Raw genomic sequence first — 5,994 nt, 5'->3', positions numbered from 1 at the left:
TGATACATGTCCCCTGGGGCAGTACCGAGTCCCCATACACTTTTTATGGCAATAACTTGCATATAAGAATTTAAAATTAGCACTTTTCCCAAATTGGGCAGTGGTTTATGGGCCTGGACATTTGTATTGTTTTCCAACTGACCTAAGTCTACTGAGTCTTGCAGCTGGATTGGCTTTCTCAGTAACATTTACAGCACACAAATACAGACAGAGGAAGAGTACTGATTGGACACGCTGGACACTTGATCTGTTTTTTTTTCTTCGAGATTGGTCAGCCAGAGGTATCTATCTATTTATCTATCTATCTATCTATCTATCTATCTATCTATCTATCTATCTATCTATCTATCTATATATCTATCTATCTACATACACACACAGTATCTCACAAAAGTAAATACACTCCTCACATTTTTGTTACCGGTAATATTTTATTAGATCTTTTCATATGACAACACTGAAGAAATTACACTTTGCTACAATGTAAAGTAGTGAGTGTACAGCTTGTATAACAGTGTTAATTTGCTTTCCCCTCAAAATAACTCAATACACAGCCAATAATGTCTAAACCACTGGCAACAAAAGTAAGTACACCCCTAAGTGGTAATGTCCAAATTGGGCCCAATTAGCTATTTTCCCTCCCCGATATCATGTGACTCGTTTTACAGGGTCTCAGGTGTGATCGGGGAGCAGGTGTGTTAAATTTGGTGTTATCACTCTCACTCTCTCATACTGGTCACCAGAAGTTCAATATGGCACCTCATGACAAAGAACTCTCTGAGGATCTGAAAAAAAAAAGAATTGTTGCTCTACATAAAGATGGCCTAGGCTATAAGAAGATTGCCAAGACCCTGAAACTGAACTGCAGCACGTTGGCCAAGACCATACAGCAGTTTAACAGGACAGGTTCCACTCAGAACAGGCCTCACCATGGTCGATCAAAGAAGTTGAGTGCACATGCTCAGCATCATATCCAGAGGTTCGCTTTGGGAAATAGACGTATGAGTGCTGCCAGCATTGCTGCAGAGGATGAAGGGGTGAGGGGTCAGCCTGTCAATGCTTAGACCATATGCCGAACACTGCATAAAATTGGTCTGCATGGCTGTCGTGCCAAAAGGAAGCCTCTTCTAAAGATGATGCACAAGAAAGCCCGCAAACAGTTTGCTGAAGACAAGCAGACTAAGGACATGGATTTCTGGAACCATGTCCTGTGGTCTGATGAGACCAATATAAACTTATTTGGTTCAGGTGGTGTCAAGCATGTGTGGCAGCAACCAGGTGAGGAGTACAAAGACAAGTGTGTCTTGCCTACAATAAAGCTTGGTGGTGGGATTATCATGGTCTGGGGCTGCATGAGTGCTACCGACACTGGGGAGCTATGGTTTATTGAAGGAACTATGAACGTCAATATGTACTGTGACATACGGAAGCAGAGCATGATGCCCTCCCTTCGGAGACTGGGCCGTAGGGCAGTATTCCAACATGATAACGACCCCCAACACACACCTCCGAGACAAACACTGCCTTGCTAATGAAGCTGAGGGTAAAGGTGATGGACTGGCCAAACATGTCTCCAGACCTAAACCCTATTGAGCATCTGTGGGGCATCCTCAAACGGTAGATGGAGTGCAAGGTCTCTAACATCCACCAGCTCCGTGATGTCATCATGGAGGAGTGGAAGAGGACTCCAGTGGCAACCTGTGAAGCTCTGGTGAACTCCATGCCCAAGTGGGTTAGGGCAGTGCTGGAAAATAATGGTGGCCACAAAAAATATTGACACTTTGAGCCCAATTTGGACATTTTCCTTTAGGGTCGTACTCAATTTTTTTGCCAGTGATTTAGACATTAATGGCTGTGTATTGAGTTATTTTGAGGGGACAGAAAATTTACACTGTTATACAAGCTGTACACTCACTACTTTACATTGTAGCAAAGTGTCATTTCTTCAGTGTTGTCACATGAAAAGATAGTATAAAATATTTCCAAAAATGTGAGGGGTGTGCTCACTTTTGTGAGATTATCTATCTATCTATCTATCTATCTATCTATCTATCTATCTATCTATCTATCTATCTGTCCATCCATCTATCTATCCAATTGTTGCTTGATATAGCTACGGACAATCAGAACAGGCCACTGCTGCCTCATCTCTATGGGTGCCTCTATTCTACAACTCTGCTCTTTGCTGTGTATTCCCTCGGTATCTGTTTTATCCATTATTTATTCGGAACTTCGTGACTCGCCATTCAGAAGGCTTATCCCTCTATAAGTGATTTTAGTCTTAAAGAGACTTACCGTATATACTCGAGTATAAGCCGAGATTTTCAGCCTCTTTTTTGAGGCTGAAAGTGCCCCCTCGGCTTATACTCGAGTCACCGCTGTCTGACTGCTCGATCAGCGTATCGAGCAGACAGACGGCGGACATTAAAATTCAAAAGCCGCGCCTCCTTCTCCGCCTCCGCCTGTGATAGGCGGAACACTGAATTTCCCAGCAGTCAGTGTTCCGCCTATCACGGACATCCGCTCATTCTCATACTACGGACGAGTATGAGAGGATGTCCGTGATAGGCGGAACACAGGCTGCTGGGAAATTGAGTGTTCCGCCTATCACAGGCGGAGGCGGAGGCGCGGCTTTTGAATTGTAGAATGGCCGCCGAGAAGAGCGGCGATCCTGGAGCGGCGATCCATCGGCACGGCACGGGACGGAGGAGGCACGGGACGGAGGAGGCTCGGGACGACGGCGGCTCGGGACGGAGGCTTGGGACACAGGTAGGCTGGACACACACACAAGGCTGCACGGACACACACACACACACACACACACACACACACACACACACACACACACACACACACACAGGGATGGATGGATGGATGGATGGATACACACACACACACACACACACACACACAGGGATGGATGGATGGATGGATGGATGGACACACACACAGGGATGGATGGACGGACACACACACAGGGATGGACGGACACACAGGGATGGACAGCCATGTCTCACCCTCGGCTTATACACGAGTCAATAAGTTTTCCAGTTTTTTGGGGGTAAATTGGGGGCCTCGGCTTATATTCGGGTCGGCCTATACTCGAGTATATACGGTAGCTGCATTTTGCCTGTGTATTTCCTGCCCTGGATGTTGGAATAATGGAATAAAAAGATTTTCATAGTGCCAGGAATTGAGTTGTGATTGAACATGAATTAAGATCTTGGCTGGTTTTCCCTTCTGCATTTATGAAGTCTGAACAGAAAACGCTAAGTCTATAACGTGTGATAAGAAAGTCTGATTTCAACTCGACATTGCTAAATGATTCCACACAGCCTAGTGGAGAAATGTGGATTAATGTGTCATACAGGGATGAATCTAATGTCTCTTATAGGGATATATGAACATTGCTAGTTCACATTGCTGACATTTGTCATTTACTCAATGGAACATCATGGTATTTTTGATGTTTTTCAGATTTACACTTCACCATCTTCTTCAAAATAATCTTATCAATTTGTATTACATTATAAACACCTTGCTTCTGTGACTAATTTGTAAATATATAAGTACATATGACCAGGGCTTTTTTTCACACCAAACCACATGAAATAGAGGTTGTGGTCAAATGTCACTAAGATTGGGAGGGTCTGAAAGGGGCTTTAAATACCAGATGTGCACAGTACAGTACATAGGAGGTGCAGAGCAGTGTTAATTTTGGCAGCACATTTCGATTTCGTTTTAGTCTAAGCCCTCGTACACACGGTCGGACATTCCGAAGGAAAATGTCCGATTGGACCATGTTGTCAGATAATCCAACCGTGTCTGGGCTTCATCGGACTGTTTCCATCGGAATATCTGACCAACAAAGTTTTAGAGCTGAGCTATAAAATTTTCCGACAACATGATCCGATCGGACTTTGTCCGATCGTTTGTAGAGAATTCTGATCGGACAAAATGCCACGCATGCTCAGATCAAATTCCTAGACCAAAGCTATTGGCTACTAGCCTGAACGTAGTCCCGTCGTAACAAAATAACGTCATCACGTTCTGAACGATCGGATTTTCCGACAACTTTGTCCGACCGTGTGTATGCAACAACAGTTTCAGACAAAATCCGTCAGACAAAATCCGACGGATTTGGTTGTCGGAATGTCCGACCGTGTGTACAAGGGCTTAAATGGCATTTTAGTTTTTTTTCCCATTTTAGTCTTCTGCAAGTGTTTTAGTTTTAGTTGTATTTAGTCAACTAAATCTCCAGTACATTTTAGTCAACTAAAACTAATTTTAGTCGTCTAAAATCGAATGGGTGTAGTAAAATTGTAATGCATTATTTAAGCATTTCTCTAAAATTTCCAAACTCATTATATGCTACAGCTGGAGTGAAAAATATAATATGTTATTATTTATGGTATTAAGGGTTGAACATGCACTACAGACACAGATTTCGTCATTCTATAACGTCTTTATTTAAGGGGGTTGTAAACCCTTGTGTTTTTTCACCTTAATGCATCCTATGCATTAAGGTGAAAAAACTTCTGACAGTGACTCTTTGCATGATCGTGATGATGCCAGTGTCACCATGCAGTGCACTGCCAGTGCTCACTTGTCAGAGGAGGCCTATAATGCTGCACAGTGCTGGCTGGTGGTCTGAACGATGGCATGTAATCCACTGCCAGTGGTCAGAGGAGGCCTGTAATGCACACACAGTGCTCTGAACGGACGGTGGTCTGAGGGGAGGCCTCAGGCCTGCTGTAGATGTAAAATACTACACACTCGGTACTCATTCTGCTCTGCTCTCTGCTCTGGGTGCCTGGCGGTCGTCTCTGAGTCGGGACTTGGGAGTGGGACAGACTCAGTCTCGTCGAGACTCGGGTGGCCTGGCTGGCCTGTAATGCACAGTGCTGCTCTCTCTGGTCTCTATCAGTCGCCACAGTGCACTGCACACAGTCAAACTCGCCTGCTTGCTGGGAGGATTGCGGAAGAAGGCAGAGCTCTGTGAAAACTGGAAGTTAGTTTACGAGGGTAAACATCCCTGCCTTACATTTTCGTCCTGGTTTCGTTCATTAACTTAAATGGATTTGATTTTCGATATAGTTTTCGTTAGTGGATGAAAATGTGCTGTACTTTTCATTTATTTCCGAAATTGTGCTATGTGCAGGGTTCAGGAGTGCGTTACGTACATAGTGCAGAGTTTAGGGGTGTGCGGCATACAGAGTGCAGAATTCAGGGGTACGCTACACACAGAATGTAGAGTTTGGCCTTCTTCCACAGCTGCTCATCTCTGCATCTCCCATCCACATCTCACTTTCACCCCTCTTCTTCTATAGTACCTTCCCGTATACTGTAGGTGACTCCGCCTCTCTCACTTGCAGGGAGACCATCCAGTGAGGGTGTCGGCATCCGCACTGCACCCTGGGCACCTGCATCTCCCTTGTCCCCATCCTGCACTCAGTGGAAGCCACTCAGGAGATCAGATCTGTGGGAAGCCGGACTTCTGTGTTTATAAGTTATAGTTGTGAGTAAGGAACAAAAGCCCTGAAAAAAAGCCCTGCATATGACACATCTATTTCATACGCAAGCTTGGCCTTCTGCTTTATGCTTTCAGGCAGACTGCATGAATCTCCTAATGATGGTGTCAAAGGGACCCTGTCTTCGATCTAAACTCTGTTAGGCTGTTATCTGTAAAGAACACTTACCTCTTCTTCTGCCCACACCTACGAATACCACTGCATTCAGTAAAATTGGTCCCCCAAACTTTTATGGGTAACCAACACTTCTGAAACTGCCAATCTTCAGATGTCCCCTGCAGCTTTCAATGGTTCTGACCTTCATGTCATTACTGTCTCCTGTAATGGGTGGAGGTCAGCTGGAGGAACCAGTGAGAGATGCAGGAGGTCATGCCATGTGAAGAAGAGATACAGAAGCTAATGGGTCAGCATAAAAGCCAGGGAAAAGTAATTTAAGAAGGAGGTTTGCAGTGGTAACCCATAT

This window comes from Lithobates pipiens, unplaced genomic scaffold (assembly GCF_037356315.1).
Source record: "Lithobates pipiens isolate NorthernLeopardFrog02 unplaced genomic scaffold, aLitPip1_a1.2 Scaffold_18, whole genome shotgun sequence".
Taxonomy (NCBI): Eukaryota; Metazoa; Chordata; class Amphibia; order Anura; family Ranidae; genus Lithobates; species Lithobates pipiens.
The sequence above is the reverse complement of the archived record's forward strand: the minus strand, read 5'-3'. Positions refer to the sequence as shown.